Below are 22,304 nucleotides of genomic sequence, written 5' to 3'. Positions count from 1 at the left end.
CAGTCAATTTTTCAGTCACATTTTCGAAAAAAAATTACATGCAACACACTGATCCGACGAGGATCTAAGTTTGCCTGGTGTAGACCTTGACATACTACACAAGTGTGTGAAATATTATAGTGTAGAGGCTTATGGTTCCTAAGTTGTGCACAATCAACGTTCTCAATCAATTTATCAGTCATAATAAAATCATAATAGATACTACATATAAATAGCAATTAAAGGTCAGTCTTGGACAGAAAAATGTAAAAAATCAAATGAAACATTATTATTTTTTTTTTTTTTACAACTATGCGTACTTCACTTGCCTCATACTACAAAAAATATGTCATTTTAGTTTTGAAATATGATTTTACAATCAGTTAAACTTCTTGTAATAACAATGAACTAACAAAATTACAATGACGCTGTACTGTAAAAATAAGTGCATGAAAAGATTTGTCGCAGCAGAACGTAAGCAAATGAGAATTATTATTGCAGAGCCTTTGTAAAGTGGGATATTGAAGTATGGTTTAACTAATCTTTCGTAGATTTAGATTTACATGTTTCATATATCACTTACTGGAAATTATTCGATGTATGTGATTTTCTCATCGCAAAAATAGGAACTTTTTTCATTAATCATAAGGTTTTAAAAATTAGGATAAATATTTCTATATTAATATATTTCAAAAGATGAAAGAACAGAATGTCGAGGAATACAATAGTAACTAACCTTGATTTTATTGTTGGTTAGCAATGTATTTCCCTATGTCCTTCAAATGCTGTCAACATTACAATACGGGCCTCGCATGGCACTCGAAATGCTTTCATAAAATTCCATATTATAATTCAGTCCTATGGTCAAGAACAAATATGACAAACCACAATATTTTACAAGTGGAAAAACTACACATTTAATATTAATAATTATCACTTTTCACAGTTATTATGAGCAGGGGTAAAAGTCGATCTGAAAAGATAGGAGGACGCAGGAAATCATGCCGAACCCCATGAGTATCTTTGCCTATTGCAATTTTTTTAGGAAGTGGGAAGACGCCATATATATTTTTTGGATGTAGGGTCCCACCGCGTTCCCCTTCACTTTTATCCTCTGATCATGAGTGTATTTGCCATTGAATGAACTGAAACCAAATGGCCTAGTTCTTTCCCTTCCAACAAAAACAAATTATGAATGGTTAAATTAAGATTTTTTATTTCCATTCTCTTCTAACAATCAAGTCATCGCGTTCATTCGCATTCGTTGCACTTAAAGGCATATTTACACAGTTTTCAGCATGAAAGGAAGTTAAATTGTCCAGATTTACAAAATGATCTCTATTGTATTCCCAAGCACACGAGCTATTCTCTTAAACTAATTACTAGTACGTTATGCAAACGACTTCCACGTTTGCTGCACATTTAAAGTCATTGCGTGGAGCATATGCAACATTGTGTACTGTGTTATAAACAATGTATGTATAGTATTCACCATATTGTGTATGCCCTAAGAGAGAATGGAAACTTTCAACTTTTAGAAGTCTTATATTTATTACCCATACATTAAAAGGTTACAAGAATTGATATTATTAAATATACATTTAGCCCAAACTGGAGATTTCTCGCTCCGAAATTGTAAATACTACTTCCTCGTACAAAGATCGTATGAATATCAAGAAGATTCAGTGTGTGAAATTTCTCCCCGTAATCATGAGTTGTGTGTTTGCGTGTAGCTGCACGCCTCGTTCAAACTTTCTTGGATACCTACCCACCTTTCCTCAAAAGCTCTCTACTGTTCTTCAAACCAGAAATCTTGATTCATTGTTCAACACATTAACTGTAATATGGGTTCATTTAACTCACCTAGCTTATAGCCCGGGCTGATGTATTGCTAGAAATTTTGTAGGTATAAGCCCGACCGTCTTCAAAAATTTCGCATATGCACACCCCTATACTTTCCATTGCATTCTACTTTAAAGTGAGTACACGATGAATTATAAAAATATTAGTGGGTATATGTAGTGAACTAGCGTATACTCTGCACTACACCTCCTTTGAGATCACTTCCCTTAACTTCGAAATTTCTTTATGTAAATAATGTGATAAGAAACTAGTTTCCGTCGTTAACTTACATCAAAATCATTTCATCTTCATATGCCTTATCATCCAATATGTCATATGCCTTCTTTGATGCCTTCCAATCACCCCACAGCTGGAGATTAGTCTTTCGGGAGTAAAAGAATGAATTTACCGTTCAGCAATTAAAAAGGTACGTTCCACGCTCATTTTAGTTTTAAAATATGATTTTGGTGAAACACTGAATATATTTTTCTGAGACTTGCCTCCTGCTTTGGGTTCAAAGCAGTCAAAGGGATTGGATTACCTTTAAGGTATGATCAGAGGAATTGTAAATATGGTTCTCCGATTTTTATGAAACAGTGAAACTGACAAAGCGTAAGACGATGATTTCAATTTCATATTAACTTCTCGCTTCTACAATGCATAGCATCGCTAGTAATATAATATTTAGCTTCTAAAATTGAAAGGATCGTGACTTTCCCTTTTGCCGTGGAGAAATATCACCACATCCTATTCCCCATTCAACCACCAACACTGACATTCAGCAAACGTTGTTATAACTAGAATAAAATGGCACTGCCCATCATTGTTCAAACGTTATGTCTGTGTCTTTTATTCTATTTAATGTGTCGGAAAGTCGTACATATTCTGTAATACAAAAATATCCTGATACACTATGCTGTACATAAATGTTCCGTTGCATTACATTCCAACATCTATGTACAGTATATATTCAGGGTCGGATTTATCAATACATTGACGAAAACAATATTTTCTCTAGAAAATTCGGAGAGACAAAATATAGCAGGATTCTGTATCACACACAAGTTTTGCTGTACCAGGCTAAGTACAGATTTGTTGCTTAGCCAGGACCAATCTGTACAGCCGCAAATCATGTGTATTTTCAGTCTGAACGTTTAAGATACCGCAAAGCATGCTTATGTACTTTGACAAACATTGTCTACTTGTGCACGGACCCTACACAATAAAAATCTCGTATGTGATCTTGATTTTCCTTCTGGCTGGGAAAACACACGGGGAAAAAATTGAATACCTAGCAACATGTAGAAGATCTGGAACATAAAGACAAAGTTAGGGGTACGTATGCACCATCTATGCTGACCTGGCTCTAACGCAGTACAGAAAATCTGCACCACAACACAGATTGCAATTATCTTGCGTGACAGAGGCAACGCCAAGAAAGCTGTTTGTAGGCGGAAACTACTGATTTTCCTTCTAAATACGCTCAACTTTTTCTCTGTATAGATCCACTAGACCTTGGCCTAGAGGCACGAGTTGAACGGAAACTTAATAAGCAAGACGAAAGAATACAAAAGTTGAATAATGCACCTCAAAGAGTAATATTTAAAAAAGTGATTTTGTTTCTTATCAAAATAATCCTTTACATCACAGTAGAAACATAAAATTAAAAAAAAGAACAGTTATTCTATTCGTTTAAATGATACTTTTTATGTTTGAAATATGACGGGCGGTCAAACAATTCCCCTAACGTTGTAGTTTTATGATTTGTGATGCATTTAGAACATAACATGTACAGTATACAGTCTTTTGAATCGACTGTGAATTTGATAATTGTCAACAGGTCATAACAGGCAGTGTACTAGTATGTAGCTGAACGGAGTAGTGTGCAGTGATTAGGGGTGTTCGGAATTCGATTTCGTATTCCGGAACTCGGAATTCATCTAATTCCGGAATTTTCCGACAGTCCGAAACGTTCCAGAATTGCGTAATGTCCGGAATTCCTGAACGTCTTCAAACTATGTTCCGATTCCGGAATTGGAATTTCCGTTCCGAAAAATTCTGGAATTCCGGAATTAGGAACAGCCCTAATTGAGACTTTAAGGATAACCAGACAAAGTTCCAAATCTTATGCGCAATCGTTCACAGTGAACAGATCTAGAGAATGAAACAAACCAGTTGCCGTGGACAGAAGCTCCTTCCTTCAGTACAGCAGAATCAATATCCAGTTTCAAAGTTAAGCTTTGCGCACACCTCTCAGTTTGGGGTAAGAGCAAAAATTAGTTTTTCAATAAGAAGTTACGGAATATTCCAAAATGCCGGAATGTTCCGAAATTTCGGAGCGTTCCGGAATTCCGGAATTCCAGAACGTCTTGAAACTGTGTTCCGATTCCGGAATTGGAATTTCCGTTCCGAAAAATTCCGGAACAGCCCTAGCAGTGATCAGTTGTCGCAATGTTGCAGTTAGAGCAACGCGGAAAGTTCAAGTTCATGTTCAAATTGGAGAACCCTGCTTCAGAGATTTTGATTGCCTTAAAAACAGTTTACACCATTGGATGCTAAAGTTAAAAATGGATCTTAATGGTACCAATTTCCCCACCGAAACCAATGGGACGGCTGAACTTCAAAAGATACCAAAGGAGGACTTTCATCGGTGTTTCCAGTAATGGCAGAAGCGGCGAAGCATATGAGTGTGATCCTAATGCGCCAATAGTAAAGGCGATTAAGTAAACAAAATACTAATATTGTGGTAATAAAGAACTGCAATAAATTCCGGGAACTGTTTGATTGGCCCTGGTAATGCACGAAAATTCAAAACGAATTTATTTTATTACTGCGCTAGTGCATATTGTAAAAATGAAACGAATCATTCTTCGTAACATAATTTTTTTAAAAGAAAGCAAATTCGTAATATTATTTTTTAAAACAGATTCAAAATGAAAATTTATTAAATTTTATACAAAAATACTGATGTTGAAATACAGGTACGGAAAAGATGAGTTTATTTTTTTAAAATTGTTTATTGCTTTAAAAATTCGTATCTCAGGGTGAGAGGCGGCAAACATTTTTTGGTCTAGTGAAGGTAGAACATTAAATCCGACCCTCTACGTACATATTCCTCGTACAAATTGTGTCTGTGTGTTGTTTTCATTTTTTCAATGAACTGTGTATTTTTTTTTTTTTGAACAAAATTGAATGGTAGAAAAGCAACTTTGTTAGAGACAACTGAATTCAAATACGAAGTAGCTTAAGATACCTTTTTATCGCTATCTCTGAAATTTGATTACTCTCCATCGTCATTCCTAGTTTTATTTCCGTTTTCTGACCACGGGTTTCGTTTAATGACCTTCTAAGGAAATACATTAGATCCCCTAATTACAACTAATACTATTATTAGTTTTTTGGAGGGAGTTTATTTTATGGTCACGAGCGTATTAAAGCTCTTCGGACTATTGCTACTTGAATGTTTACGTTATTGAACGTTCTGAGTGTTTTCTTGGGCGTTCTATTCATTGGTAATTTCTCCAACGTAATTAACAATATACCTGTACTTTGCATTGCTAAATGTTTTGACCGTTGTTGTAGTGATCTGAAGGTTTTGGGATTTGGGCTTTCTGAGCGTTTATTGTGTGTTATGAACGTTTGGTGATGGTGCATCCATTGGGCCTAAGCATTTTCGCAAATGGGTGTTCTTATCGTTTTAGCTTCTGATTGCAATAACCATTTTCGTGGTCATTTAGACATTTGACTTTTGGGTCTTATGACCGGTGCATGAGTATGCTGACTGTTTACAAATTGGTCATTTAAACCATTCTGTGGGCTGTGTGACAGCTGGTCATTTTGACCGTGTTTACGAGCGAATTGTCCGTTTTGGTTGTTGTGAGTTGTGCAGTTGGTAGATCTTCAATCTGAATACTTTTCCTATTGGCGGTCGGACTAATTTTGTAGATGCTCTGACCGTTTTTGAGAGCCATCTGTTCGTTCAGCATTTTGATCGTTTGGGCAGTTTGTTGCCCTGACTCATTTCGAAACTGAGAGCAATTGCATCCATTTGTAAGTTTAGTATTCTGACAAGATCCTCTCCCTATCCATCTTAAATGGAGTAAATGAAATTTCAGTTCCAGTCGAAACATAGGAAAATCACCTGCTCCTACAGGATCATCTATTCTGCACGCTTTTATTGCTCTAAAAAATTCTTTTCGATTTGATTCCATATCGAGTTTGTTGCTTACCATTCGATAGTTTCTTCCTAACAAGTAACACTTCCGAAGTGTAACACTCCGATTTATAAAAATTGCCAGCTAGATACTACATATGAAATAAACGAAGACATGTTTTTTTTTATTTTCTGCGGAAAAAACGGTTTAAGGGGGCAAAAGACCCCACCCAAAATTTTGAAAGTTAACGACCGAAATCCAAAAACAACTGAACCGAAGTCAACGAAATGGTACACGCATATTGTAGACATGAAATGAAGGAATACGGGTTTCGTATTTTCCTGGAAAAAAAACGGTTAGGTGGGGCATGGACCCCTCGAAAACTTTGATCACGAAATATCAAAAGTGCTAGTAACAGTTTGTTAGATGTGTGTAAAGGAAGAATTGCAAAGAAACTTTGTGTATGAACAATACGCAAAAAATAAACAAACACGGTTTTATTTAATTTTCTACAGAAAAAGGTTTTAGCGGGCAATAGCACTCACCCAAAATTTTGAAATTTGACGCCAAAAGCCAAAAACAAGTGAACCAAAGTTAACGAAATTGTGCACACATATTGTATACATAAATAAAATGATGGAAAAGTGCTAGTAACAGTATGTCAGAAAGCCCCCATTTAAAATTTTGAAAGCTGAGGCCCGAAAGGACAGAGGAAGTGAATTAAAGTGAATGAAATTGTACACAGATATTGTAGACACAAAAGGAGGGAATACGATTGTGCACAGATATTGTAGACATAAAATGAGGGAATACGGGTTTCTTATTTTCCTGAAAGAAAGAAAAGCGTTTAGGTGGGACACAGATCCCTCCAAAACTTTGATAGTGAAATATCAAAAGTGCTAATAACAGTAAGTCGGAATTGCTTAAAGGACATGAAGAATTCGAATGTCACATTGTTTAGGGACAATACCGAATTGAATGAAATTGTGCACAGATATTGTAGACGTAAAATGAGATAATGAGTTTCGTATTTTCCTGGAAAAAAGCGGTTGAGTGAGGCACGGACATTCTAAGCCGTTGATTACGAAATATCAAAAGTGCAAGTAAGCATACGTCAGAAGTTCCTAAAGAATATGGAAAATTGCAACGAAACTTCGAGTAGGGATAATTTGCAAAACAATAAATGATACGTGTTTTTTTGTGCGGAAAAACAGTGTTGGGCCAGGGCCCATCCGAAAATAAGGTAAATATTACCGTAATAGCGCACGAAGGACTGGACCGAAGTAAATTAAGTTGTGTGTAGGTATATAGACCCTATGTAAAAAAAAAAGAGGCCTTTCGTGTTTCTCGAGTGTCCCTACCCGTTTTGCTTCAAATTTTACAGATCAACAGCAAACTGGAAATAAATCGACACGTCTCTTTGTTTATGCGGTATAAGGGTTAAAGATGCCTTCTGAATTAATATAAAATACGCTATACTGTTTGTGCTTGTAGTTGATCTGCCAAAATTGAATTAATCGGATAGAGACTCTTGTGAAACACAAAAGGCCATATTTGACGTATCCAATATCTACATACAATTTAATTCGCTTTGGTCCACTCCTTCCGCTACTCAACGCCTCGGTCCACTCAACATTTTTTTCTTTTCAGGAAAATACGAAACACGTATTCCATTATCTTACCTCTACAACATTTGTGTACAATTTCATACACTTCGGTCCACTTCTTCCTGCCTTTCGGGGCCAAATTCCAAAATTATGGACGGGGGCTTTTGCTCCCAAAAACCGTTTCCCCCCAAAATTAAAAAAACGTATTCGTTTATTTTTTGTTTATTGTTCATACACAAAGTTTCGATGCAATTCTTCACGTCCTTTACACACATCAGACATACTGTTACTAGCACTTTTGATATTTCGTTATCAAAGGTTTGGAGGGGTTCGTGCTCCACCCAACTGTTTTTTCAAGGAAAATAAGAAACCCGTATTCCCTCATTTTACGTCTGCAGTATCTGTGCACAATTTCATTCTCTTCGGTTTACTTCTTCTTGCCTTTCTGGCGTCAACTTTCAAAATTGTGGGTGGGGTCTTTTGCCCCTTAAAACCATTTTTCCTCAGAAAATAAAAACCAGTATTCGATTATTTTATGTGCAGTATCTACCTGCCAAATTTTTATCAAAGTCGGAGTGTTACACTTCGGAAGTGTTACTTGTGAGTTAAATCTGTTCTGAACAATGGAGTCATAAATCACATATATTCTGTTTCGTCTTCTACTAAGAAATCATAAGTCTGTTTCCTGTGGGATATTTTTTATTTGCTGATAAATTCATAACTTGTACAAACTCCGAAAGTTTATTCATTCACACCCCTCAGCATATCCAAAAAAAATCCCTTTTTTTCTGTTTGACCCTCAGTGTTCGATTTTACACTGAAAACCCCCATGGTAATTTTACGTAATTCTTTTCTCTGTCATTGAAGTCATAGATTTCATTAAGGGAATTATTTCACTTCTCCTTCTGAATGACTTGTAGCGTGATTATACGTTGCAATGTCATATATTTTGTATATCTTGGAGGGGTTGAAAATAAATTTTCTTGACGAGAAGTATTATCTATCTAGGCATTGCTCCTCGAATTCTTGTTGATGAGAATTTAACCCTATCGGATTAGACACATTGATTCATTGTAGTAGAATAATTGGCTCCCCTTCAACTCAATTAGATAGCCATCCCTTCCTGTTGCATTAAATCCGACAAAATCCCAGATTAACGTTGCATACTTCCATCTTCTGGAGCCTACCCCGTGTGCAAATTGCCAGCAACTATAATCGGTCTACTGTCACCTTTTGGCGGACAGCTGCCGAAATGAAAGAAAAATGACTACCGGCATCATTCCGCTTGCGGTTCCAAGTGAAAAGCCAACGAAGAGGTAGCTGGCGTTGTCCTAGAATTAGATGTCCAGTGATGCTAGGCTCTCAAGTTAAAATTTCCCTCAGGAAATGCTCAAAAATTACGTTTTTAGCATAAAATTTCCCTAATTATAAGCCTTCCGCATCACCACATATATAGGTATACAAGAAACTCTTACACTTTACACTGCTCACACATAGTTACACTTAATTAAAAATACATCCACAAATATCTTTCATACTTTCAAGGTATTTAATTTTTCACTAGTTCCCAATGTTTACACCCTGATTATCTGGGTAGCTGGCTTTCTTCATCTCGCTGAAACTCATTCTTGATTTTGAAGCCATGAAACGTATCACAGTCACTTATGGGGAAGAGTCTTTCTTACCTTTTTTTTTTTTTTTTTTTTTTTTACATTTTTGCTCTCTTCTCAAATTCTGGTTCCACATGCCACAAACACTTATTTCAACTATTGAAAAATGGAATAAAAATAAAGGGGAAAAATCAGTTATTGGCATTTCAAGTGAGAATTCCTATGTTCTAAGTCTTTGTACCGTCCCTCTTTTCTCAATTCGGCCATTCCCTATACCAATGGATAAAAGTCTAGTCGCTTGAACCTTTTGACAGGACGGAACACCTTTGATCTATTTATGAGTTTGACGAATGCTGCCCAAAGGAATAGTAACACGTACAGCGTTGGTCCGTTCCTAGACATTTGGTAATGTCATCCTCAAGCCAGTCTGCGAAAAGCTTTTGCAACAAAAAAAAAAAAAAAAAAAGTGTGTCACTTTGCAAGATCCTGGAATGAATGCCCATGTCTCTCGTCACATTGCCGCAGTGCTTGTTAGTAACATAATATTTATAATATTTGCTGACAAGCTAGATTTCCCTACATCTTATCTCATATTCGTAAAACCTCCCTTTTTCCCCTCTTAAAAAAATATTTGGTATATCTCTCTACGCATAAATTTCCCTCAAACTATCATCACTGGTCAGTTGTCGCTTTTCCGCCAGATAGTGTTATAGAGACTTTTCGACGAATGACCGCTAAATGATCGTGAAAACTCAGTAACGTCCGCCGAGCTGTGAAGTTAGTGTTTTGTTAAGTGCAGTGTTGCATAGCAAGTGGCTCTGTCCCTAGATCGAACGATTTAATAATATATTTTAGCGAAAACATTTTGTTTATTTACCATTATTAGAATAGGAATTCGCTACTTTTTAAATGTAGTATAGAGACTAAACTAGCGTTATTTCCATTAAAATTAAGATTTTTATCGGGTTTTAAGTTATGTTTAGCAACATTACTGTTCACATCGTTGGCAGCACTGGCGATGTGATATACAGTTGTTTACCAGTGTTAGGCAAAATCAATTGAAATCAATTGCAATTGATCAATCAATTGAAAGTAATTGCTCTGAAAATCAATTGCAATTGATTTCAATTGCAATTGATTTCAATTTGTAATTGACAATTAATTTCAATTGCAATTGAAGTCAATCATAAAATTTGCAATTAATTTTTCGTCAATTGTTAATTGTTAATTGGCCACCAGGCAATTGAAACTTTTAATTGTTAATTGTCAATTGCAAAGAGTGCAATTGAAACATTTAATTGTTAATTGCAATTGACAATTGAAACTTGTAATTGTTAGTTGCAATTGAAATCAGCAATTAAAACTGAAGATAAGAAGATATGTGTATATTGTGTTGTCCACTTGTTACTGTTTTACATATTTCAAAAAAGGTACTTATAAGAACTGCTGGTCCATCCCTTCGCCCTCCTGGGAAGAAAGCCGTGAAACTAAGCATTTTTAAAATATATTATGTTTATGATTCTATTCCCCTCGAAAGAACTCTATATGCCCGTCATGCATACAATAGGGATGGGCACGAGCGAGTTCGAACGAGTTTTCTTAAAAACTCGACTCTACTCGAAGCAGACATTTTGAGCTCGAATCGAGAACTCGGCTCGAAAAATTTCCCCCAACCCGACTCAATTCGGATTGAGTTTCCAGTCGAGTCGAGCCAAAACGAGCCAATTCGAGCTAAATCTTTTCTGTAGTTCCAAGTACTACTCTCTTCAAGTATCCCACATACACAATATAATTATCCATGATATTACTACTACTACTATAACTAATTATTATTATAACACCGTGTATAAACATGCAATATAGGCGGTTTGTATCTGAATACTAAAAATTAGTTGACTGTCGATCTCGGTCGTCAAGAAATCTTTAGGAGGCAAGGACATCGGTCACGAGGTTCTAGGTTTGAGTTGAGAAGAAGCAAGTATTCGGGCTCGAGCCAAAAATTGTTAAAAGTTATAGGATTCCAGCCAAACATGTTCAAAACTGCTCGACCCGGGTTTAGGGTTGTTAACGACTCAAGCGGCTCTCTCACAGCTCATTAACTTATGGAGCCGAACAGAGAAGTGAGCCGAGCCAACAGCTCATCCAAGCGAGCCAGCTCGAGCTGGTGGCTCACACGAGCTGAACCGAACCGAGCTGATTGCTTACCCCAACCGAGCCGGTTCGAGCCATCGGCTCAGTTGAGCTGACTCGAACCCAGCCTATGGACTCGTTTCAACGGAGCTGGTTCGAGCCATTGGCTCCAATCGAGTCGAGTCGATGAATCGTCCCTACCGAGTCGGCTCAAGCTATCGGCTCAATTGAGCCCAGTCGATTGGTCATCCCAACCAAGCCAGCTCAAGCTGTTCGCTCAATTGAACCGAGTCGAGCCGGTTGACATCACTATCCCGGTTGAGCTTCAACTTTGGCTAAAAAAAAATAGACTCTGCAGTTCTCAGCCTTGATGGTAAGAACTACAGACTTATATTGGTGCTCACGACGTTATTAACTTGTTCCGCCACCAACGAATTTTGAGGTACTTTGTTTTGCATCTTTTGTGTGTGTTTTGTGTCACTTTGTGAGCCTATTCCCACATTTTGTGCGTCACCGGAAGTGGGTCAAAATGGGCCTACCAATATGGCGGAACAAGTTATTGCTGTTCCGCCACCAATGAATTTCGAGGTCGCTTCTTTCGCATCGTTTAGTGTCAGTTTCTTGTCGTTTTGAGCGCGTATTTTCATATTTTGTGCGTCACCGGAAGTGGGTCAAGATGGGACGAAAATGACCAAGAGTTCGGGCCACTATCGAATTTCGAGGTCGTTAATTTCACATCGCGTACCCTTTTGTGCGCCTATTTCGATGTTTTGTGCGTCACTGGAAGAGGGTCAAAATGGGCCTCGAAGGTGGGACGAAAATGACCCACTGCTTAGCCACTACCGAATTTCGAGGTCCTTCCTTTCGCGTCGACTAGTGAATTTTCGTGCCGTTTCGTGCCCCTATTTCCACGTTTTGTACATCACCGGAAGTGGGTGAAAATGGGCTTCCAAAATGGGACGAAAATGACCAAGAGTTCCGCCACTATCGAATTTCGAGATCGTTAATTTCACATCGCATACCCTTTTGTGAACCTATTTCGACGTTTTGTGCGTCACTGGAAGAGGGTCAAAATGGGCCTCGAAGGTGGGACGAAAATGACCCTCTGCTCCGCCACTACCGAATTTCGAGGTCCTTCCTTTCGCATCGACTAGTGAATTTTCGTGCCGTTTCGTGCCCCTATTTCCACGTTTTGTACGTCACCGGAAGTGGGTCAAAATGGGCTTCCAGGATGGGACAAAAATGACCAAGAGTTCCGCCACTAGCGAATTTTCAGGTCGTTTCTTTCGCATCGTTTAGTGGCTATTTGTAAAAAAGTTTTCTGTGCCTACTTCCTCGTCTTGTGAGTCACCGGAAGTGAGTTAAACGGGCCTTCAAAGTGGGAGTTAAATGACTCACTGCTCCTCCACTACCGCATTTCGAGGTCCTTCTTTCGCATTGACTAATGCCTGTTTTGTGCTGTTTTGTGAACCATTTCCACGTTTTGTGCGTCACCAGAAGTGTGTCAAGATTAGCCTCCAAGGTGTGACGGAAATGACCTACTGTTCCGACACTATCGAATTTCTAGATCCGTTTCTTTCGCATTGCTATGTACCTTTTTTTTAAAAAAAAAAAAAAGCTTTCTGCATCTATTTCTCGTCTTCTGCATCACCCGAGGTGAGTTAAACGGGCCTTTAAAGTGGGAGTTAAAGGGCTCACTGTTCCACCACTATCGAATTTCGGGATCGTTTAGTGCCTGTTTTGTACGTTTTGTGCGTCACCGGAAGTGGGTCAAAATGGACCTATGAGTATAACGAAACAAGTTAATGCTGTTCCGCCACCAACGAATTTGGAGGACAATTCCTTCACATCGTTTAGTGTGTATTTTGTACCATTCTGTTCTTTTACTTCCACGTTTTGAGCATCACCAGAAATGCGTCAAAATGGTCCATCAAGGTGTGAGGAAAAAGAGCCATTGTTCCGCCACTATCGAATTTGGAGGTTGTTTCTTTCGCATCGTATAGTGCCTATTTTGTGCCGTTTTGTGCTCCTATTTCCACTTTAGTGCGATAACAAAAATGGGTCAAAATGGCCTACAAGTATAGCGGAATAACTTAATGCTGTTCCGTCACCATCGAATGTCGAGGTCGTTTCCTTCGCATTTTTTATGCATGATTTGTATCGCTTTGTGCATCAGTGAAAGTGGGTCAAAATGGTCCTTGAATGTGGGATGAATATGTCTTTTTCTGCCATATTTGTAAGTCCTCTTTGACCCGCTTTCGGTGGCGCACAAAACGTGAAAATATACGCAGAAGTGGTACAAAACATGCACTAAACAATGCGAAAAAAGCGACCTCGAAATTCGATACTGGTGGAAGAGTGGGTCATTTTTCTTCCCACATTGAATGCCCATTTTGACCCACTACCATTGATTCACAAAACGTGGAAATAGGCTTAGAAAACGGTGGAAAACACGACAAGACGATGTGAAGGAAACGAACTCGAAATTGTTCCTGACGGAATAGCATTAACTTGTTCCACCATATTTGTAGGATAACATTGACCCATTTCCGGTGACGCACAAAACGTGGAAATAAGCTCACAAAACGACACAAAAATGGAAATTTAGCTTAATTACATGGAAATTTTATGTTTGTACGGTACTCTTAATTATATGGAAAATTTTATACATTTTTCCTTTACGTTGGTCTGTTTACGTTGATTTGGGACTTTCAAATTTTATTCTTTTTTCAACTGAAAGGTATCTATAATTTAACAAGGAAATAATTATCAATAATAATTATAATAATTATCTATATAATTGAATTCATTGTAATTTGGTCCATGACAAACACACTACCATTTCTTCGCACGGATCAGATAAAATATCAATGTAAACAAACTGAACAACGGGAGAACAATTAAGAAACATTTCTAAAATTGGATATATTTTGTGTGAATATATATCAAACAACGTACATGTGTTTTCATTGGGAAGGCCGATGGGGGCTGAATTTGAACGTAAACACTATCGGGGGTGTCACTATACATCTGAGCAACCCCGATAAATATGGATTCGACACAAATATTGGTCATTTTCTACTACTTTTACGTGTCCCGTTGAACGCACCCTCAGACCCCCTTTTTTCGAATTGTGAAAAAAATCTCTGGCCCCAGCCGATACCGCGAAAACTATGAATGTGACACTAACATCTGCCAATTTCTCCTACTTTTTACATATCCCGGTAAAAGCCCCTATGATCCTCTGGTTCCAATTTTCAAAAAACAACGCCTTTGGCCCGCAGCCGATGGGGGCTGCATTTAGAAGTCAACGCCTGTGGAAGTATCACCATTCATCTCAGCGACAGCGAAAGCTATGGATTTGACACTAATATCTGTCATTTTCCATTATTTTTACGTCTCGTAATTCTCCACCCCCGGTGACTCCCGGCCAGCATACAATGGTGGCTAAATTTGAAAATCATCGCTAATGAAAGTATCATCATTGATCTCAGCGACCGCGAAAACTACGGATTTGACACTAATATCGGTCATTGTGGATTATTTTTACATATCTCTTGATCCCCTTTATAATGCCTGCGTTCCTTAGCTAATGTGAGCTAAATGTGAAAGTAAACGCGGTCTTGAGTTTCACCATTGAGCTCAGCGACCCCGAAAACTATAAATTTGACATTAATATCGGTCGTTTTCGGTTATTTTTACATGTCTCGGAATTCCCCCCTCTGGTGATCTAAGGCCCGCATACAACGGTGGATGAATTTGAAAGTCATCGCTAATGGTAGTGTCACCATTGATCTCAGCGACCGCGAAAACTATGGATTTGGCACTAATATCGGTCATTTTGGATTACTTTTACGTTTCGGTATCCCTCCCCCCTCCCCGTTGACCCCCGGTCCGCAGCCGAATAGGGTGAATTTGGAAGTTAATGCGATCGGAGTTTCACCATTGATCTCAGCGACCGCGAAAACTATGAAATCGACATTAATATCGGCCATTTTCTACTATTTTTACATGTCCTGGTAAACGCCCCCCTGAGACCTCTGGTTCGAATTTTGTCAAAAACGCTTTTCCTTGGTGTGGGACCTGGAACAAGGTACCCGTGACCAAAATTTGGTTATTCTCGGTCAACTTGTCTGATCCTAGGCCGGTCCCGGAAAACCCCTGAGACCCCCTTAGTTCGAAATTTGAAAAGAAAAACTCTTCGTCTTGATCTGGGGCCTAGACCAAGCTCCCGTAACCAAATTTTGAAAAGTTTCGGTCCACTCGTCTGGTCCACAGGCCACACAAAGATAGACAGACAGACACAAACAAACTCTTTATTTTATTTATATTAGAAAGGTCAGATCCGCCGTTATTGTAATAGAGCGGTGCTTGAGCGATTGATAGTAGATATTCAAACTCCGATCAGTGATAATTTCATAGGCTTGTTTTATTACAAGTTTAAACTCTTTAGTCAGTAGAGAAGAGGGTGTGGATCATAAGTCAGAGTTGATGACAATGGGCTTTGGTAGTTCTGTGGGTCACAGTAGGTGAGAGTGGTTCATGGTGGATGTTGGGTCAGAGTGGGTAACGGTGGGTCGTGGGTCACGATGGGTGGTGAGTCAATTGGTCGTGGCTAAAGTTTTCATTTTCCCACGCCCTCTCTGAACTACAGTGTTGAAAATTAATCAGTGAAAATAAATTGCAATTGATCAATCAATTCAAATAATTGCTGTGGAAATCAATTGCAATTGAATTAATTGCCAATTAATTTCAATTGCAATTGAATAACTGAATTCAATTGCAATTACTTTCCACTGCAATTACTTTCAATCAATTGATTAATTGCAATTGATTTTCCATTATTAATGGCCAACTGCAATTAACAATTAACCATTACTTACTTCAATTGTTAATTGCAAGTAACAATTAAATTTACAGATTAATTGTTAATTGTTAATTCAATTGAAATTTGCCCAACACTGTTGTTTACTCAAAGGAAGGTTAAGCAAAGAAAAGAACCAAGTTTCAAGGTGCAGGCCAATACAAAACGACCGATATGGGTCATCTAGTGACTCTTAAAACTTTATTATTTAACAGAGTACTCGGCAAAATTGTTCCCTCATTACTTATACCGTTTCTGGTTAAGAAGAAAAAAGCAAAAGTGATTGTGAAATTTAGCGTGGTGAAGTTTGGGCCCGCAACATGCACTGAGAAAAAATCGCATGTGGCGTACGTAAAAACGTAGGTTACATGTGTAATTCCTGTAGTTTTTGGACTTAACGGACAGCAAACGTATAACTGAAAAAGTGTATTTTACCTAGGTAAACGTACTTTCCGTATAAGTGTTCCGAATAAGCGTACTTTCCGTACGAACGAAAAAACTGTATATAGCCGTTCAAGATATCACATACAGATGGACGAAGCCTATGTAATATATAGCTGACATATGTAACATACGTGTACCTATGTAATATCCGAAAGACTGTTTGATGTCAGACATCCCGCAACGTCATGATGTAACATCTAGGGGCAGTACAGGATATGGATAACTTATGCTCCATACTGATTTCTGTGGTAAACAGTAAGGCTATCGTATACTTGTTCAATATACCGCTTTGCAGATAATCAATTTTTCTCAGTGCGTACGTAAACTAGTGCGTAGTTGAATTGCAAGAAGATAACATCTCTAAAATTCCTGAATGTTGGATTGTACAGCGTGATGGTGATTATGGAATAACGCTTTGGCCTGATCTGTCAAAAAATAGAATAGCTTTTACGAATTACGTGAAATTTCATAAGAACTACCAGAACTAACTTCGATCCGTTACAACATACAAGTTTGATACATTTGTGGTAAGTATATATCAAATTTTATACTTAACCTGTCAATGAAAGTAATACTGTATACGGGAAAGTAAGCTTTTCCACATATATGATTTACGGCAACGAAGAGACCATGTGGCAGATTAATGGTTCAAGAAGGCATTGGCGGTTAGGAAGAGGCCACGTGACGGTTCTGGCGGTTACATACAGACCACATGCTTGTTTAAGGGTGACACTATCGCTTCAGACGAGGTTGGCAGCTAAAATGCGGCATTCGTGTAATTTAGTAACGATACCGCCGCGTTAGCTTCCATAGCCTCACCAAATTTTCGACGGCAGGCCACTGTAGTTAGCGGTAGATCTGCCTGCATCTTGCACATAGGGTAACTTCTCTGGAGAGAAATCTCGTATTCTAAATATTAACGGTGCAAGGGTGTAAATGAAGGACACTTTAGTACCAATTTGTCCCTGGCTCAGGTTACATGGTCCCTTCCCTGGAGTCATGCCTATGGGTGCATAGGGCCACTCCCTCTGTATTTTGGTAGGGTTACCGTCGTCTACTTCTAAATTTTGAGAGATTACCTAGGACCACTCTCCTTAAATTTCGGAAATTGCCAAAGCTAAAATATTTATATGGTAGCACAGACTTTGGTGTGTACCTCTGTAAATTTGGATTGTCCATCTCGTTCGCTTTCAAAAGTAAAAAATTGCCAAAAATTTCGGATGTTTTCGAGCTAATTTATCCTCTTTGATGAGAGCTTATTTTCTTGTTTAGATATATAGGTAAGTATAGGGAGTCCATTTCCTTTCATAATATATGGGTACATTGATGTTCCCGTCTTAAACTTTGAGTGGGGTACATAGGACCACCTCTTAAATTTGGGAACTGTCAAAAATAGTAGTAAATATTCTCTAGGACCTTAACATGCATATCACTGTAAATTTAGGTGGTTCATCTCGTTCCCTTTCATGAGTATAAAATTCCCAGATATTTAAAATCTCGAGATTTTTTAACTAATTTATCCCTTTGATGAGGATTTATCACATTATATGGTTATATTTGGGGGTACAGGTGTTCATTTTCTTCTATAACACATGCGTACATTAAGGCACTCCTCTAAATTTTCGTGAAGGGTACCTAGGACCATCCCTTAAATTTCGGAATTGTTAAAATATTGATTACTGTTCTCCAAAAATGTTATATATATATATATATATATATATATATATATATATATATATCACTGTAAGCCTGGATAGTCCATCTCGTTCCCTTTCATGGCTAACAAAATTACCAAAAATTCAATATTGGGAGAATTTTGAACTATTGTGTCCTTTTTTATAAGGCCTTACTATCTTACATGGTTGTAATGGCGAGCTTATTATTCCATTCTCTTTTATAAGACATGGATACAATGATGTACTCCTCTATTTTGGGAAATGTGCATAGAAACACGCACTTGATTTGGAAATTGTTAAAAAAGAAAATTTCGTAAATGTTCTTGGGACTCAAATTCTTGGGATCCACTGTAAAATTGGATTGTCCTACTTATCTCTTTCTGTGGGTTAAAAATTTAAATATATTAGTATTACCACGTCGTAGGTTATTGTAGTAATTTATGTTCTTTGATGAGCTTTTAAAACGTTATATGATGAAATGGATGAGTACAGGGGTCCATTGTCTTCTCATAGGACATGTGTATAGGCAGATTACTTTGGAACAGTTATGACTTCTGTCGTGAAGCTAGTCAGAGAGCCAGAACATGGGAGGGGAATTCTGTCACGTAATGAGTTGCGTACAGTGAAAGCGCTGTGGTCAGTATGTGACTGAGAAGAGCGAAGTGAGGATCTGCGAAAGCGGGTAAAAGCGTGTGCACTTGTTCTATATATACAAATCAAAAGAATACTGTTTTGAAGTGAGCTCTTTCTCCCTTTTAGAACACGCACCTATTCATTTCAAAATATATCGGAGAACACTTCGTAGAAAAATGCGTGAGATTGTTGCTAATGTACTTCAATACATGCAGAAAGAACCTGAAAGAAAGTTATTTATTGTGCCAGTACAGAAAGTGTTAGATCGTGTGTCTGCTGCAAGACGAGTATCCGTATACTTCTTGAAGTCCGTTAGGTAGGAAACATTGAAAGTGGAAGCTTGAACATCATCATCGTACAGCACGCCGAGCCAAAGAGAAATAAAAATCTTCCACGTCCTTGCATTAACCGAGACGATTTCGATATGTGTATAATTCGGAAAACAATTCACCAATTTTACATTAAGGAACAAAGAGTGCCGACAGTGAAGTCTGTGCTTGTAAAATTACAGGAAAAAATACAATACAAGGGACATGAGTTCAGTTTGTTATAAAAATTTTCAAAAGAAATTCCGGTTTCACATAACTCACAAACTAATAGGCAACTTCTTATTGAAAGAACTGATATCCGCAGTGCACAAATTGCTTATTTGGGAGCCACCACTCGATTCCGTCGCGAAGGTCGACCCATTGTTAACAGTGACAAAACATACATACACAACTTTAATACAACTTCCAAAACATGGTGAGACAACAACACTGAGGGTCTCAAAGCATCAACATCCAAGGGACAGCACCTTATTATTGTGCGTGCGGGCAATGATACAGGCTTCATTCCTAATGCTCTGTTGATACCCAAGTCCAATCAAACAACCGCCGACTATCATAGTGAAATCAATGCCACAAACTATATGCGCTTGCTCAAAGAACAGTTTCTTCCAAATTCGCCCCTAACTCTGTCTTGGTGATTGATAACACTTCATACCACAATGTGTGGGATGAAAATTGCCCTTCATCCAATGCTAGGGTAAAAGATATACAAGATTGGCTTCTCAAAAATAAAATAAATTTCATTGACCAAAAATTACTCATAAAGAATTAAGTGCAAACGTATTGAATAGAGAGAAAAGTTTCAAACGTAATAGTGTATAAACCATTTGTAAATTAGTTAAAGTAATTTCCACACTGAAGCTAGTGTAATTGTCTTAACACTGCTACTTGCCAAATTAGACGTAACTTGGAACTAGAGTTCTACTTGAACCGTTCTTTTTAAGGCGGCGACGCTGTTAGAATAAGTTCGTCAGATGATTTTGTGGCAAATGACTCAAATTATGTTGTGGAAACATCTCAGAGCATTCTTGTGTGATGATCATAGTTGTGCTACATTCTAAATACAGACAATTGAAATGTTGCTCTATTGCCAGATGGATATGAATATTCAAAGCTAGCTATAATTAGGCCGCCAAACAACATGACAGAAAGAAATTCGCACTGCAATAGATCCATACCACTTGGCTGCACTTCACATTGCTGAAAATTAACGCAAAAAGACATGTAAAATATTAGGATTTCTCTTAAATATTTGAGAATCAGATGTGTAACAGGTATTTGAAAAGCACTTGGGTATGCGTAAAATAACGGCGAAGTAGATTCAGATTATCTACCTGCAGAAATATAAGCGGTGGAAACTTGGACCTGAAACATCACGAGAAGAAAGGTAAAGTGCTGCTTTGTGGCATTATTTCAATTGGTAAAACGCGGACTAGATGCTACGAATGTCAATTAAATCGACAATCAATTAGTGGCATCAAGCTTCATTACGCTTACAGAAGTTGGAATAAGAGCATGTGAATTTGAAGGTTATGATGTTACATAAAGAGCAATGACTCATCCTTACACGGAATGTTCTACAACAGATATCACTTAATGCTGTCTACTGTATTAATTATCTGACACACAATCGACGCCCTGTTGTTAGGCTAAATTTATCACTTCACTTGCAATCACTAAAACCGATAATATTCCTTCATGTAAAGATCATCATCCTGGGATTATGCGACGTACTTAAGAACTTACTGTATAAATGAAACAGGATGTTTTCTTGCTTATTCGCTAGCATAACGAAAACGCTTTTGTGATGTTTGAACTACCATTTTTGTTGTAAGGTCTTCTCTTGCAGTACCATTACAAAAGGATATGCTCAAAGATATGTCAAAACCGTATTCTTGTAGACACAATTTTACTTAATAGCGTTACAATGCTTCCTCAATAGTGTTTATTAGAGACTGAAGATTAATTAGTTAAATCGCTGTTGAAACTCTTGGAATTTCAATATTTTTATTAAACGATCTGCTGTAGAAACGAACTTATTTCTTCCGTTCTAGATATTCTACATTGAACTTTTACTAAATTTGCAACCTTTACTTATTTCAGGAAATATTTGTTCCATACAGAAGAAAGCATCGTAAGATTAAACCATTTCTAACATAGATGAATTCCTTTTTACTAGATGCTCAATAATATATAATTTACTGCTTAATTTGAAGCTGGAAAGTAGTGCATATAGTGGATGCCAGTTTTACTATTACACTTATTGAACTTAACGACCCACATACAACTCCGAAATATCAACAAAAATATAACCGAAAATTATAAAATCCACAAGTAGCCTATAATAAAAGAACAAAGAATTTATTTGTATACATACGTGCAAGATGAAGGTATCAGAGAGTGGATACTGAACTTCTAACGATGTTTACTTTTTTTTCTTTTCCTTTTTCTTAGTTTCAAAGATTTTAGCACGCAATTTTGCACGGTTTTAAAGTGATTGTGTGCAACGAAGAAATTATTTGAGAGGCATATAAGTGTAAATAATCTGCAAGTAAATAACTCGATAGGATTGGAAACTTTTGTGTGAGGCACAGATCCCGCTGTGCGATAAGAACCATCATTGCATTTATGGTCGATACACTGACTAATTTAGTTCCCATTCATCAGGTAGAATATGGCTACTAACAACTGATCGAGCTGAAATACAACATTTAACAGGAGCAATATTGAAATTCACAATGAATTGACTGAGGCTGGCAGTTAAATAACCGTTCACACCAGTTGAATAAACACAATGTTCTTCTCACTTCACTTTGAAATTACCACATTCAATGGTTACATACTTCACACTGCGCTAGTACCTTATAATTTCTTTATGTTTCCAGTGTGATTAACGTTTCTTTAAGTAACACAGTTTCAGAGTCGTCGACTGGAAAATGTTTTCTTTACAAACAATGCAAATACCTATTACCTATGGCTTTTTATTCATGGCTTTTTATTCAATTCTGTCATTGAAATAATAAGTACGCTCTTCCT

General features: G+C 37.5%; 1 protein-coding gene across 1 annotated transcript in view; it reads right to left on the bottom strand.

Annotated features, from left to right (window-relative positions):
- Window positions 1-21,776, bottom strand: part of LOC145691911 (uncharacterized) — a 144,622-nt gene extending 122,846 nt beyond the window's left edge. Inside the window, exon 1 of the mRNA XM_081767217.1 lies at window positions 21,646-21,776. The gene's annotated coding sequence lies outside the window, so the exon portion shown is untranslated. The remainder of the gene's footprint in view (window positions 1-21,645) is intronic.
- Window positions 21,777-22,304: the final 528 nt, after the last annotated feature.

This window comes from Thermobia domestica, chromosome 8, assembly GCF_964235325.1.
Source record: "Thermobia domestica chromosome 8, izTheDome1.hap1.1, whole genome shotgun sequence".
NCBI lineage: Eukaryota > Metazoa > Arthropoda > Insecta > Zygentoma > Lepismatidae > Thermobia > Thermobia domestica.
The sequence above is the reverse complement of the archived record's forward strand: the minus strand, read 5'-3'. Positions and strand labels throughout refer to the sequence as shown.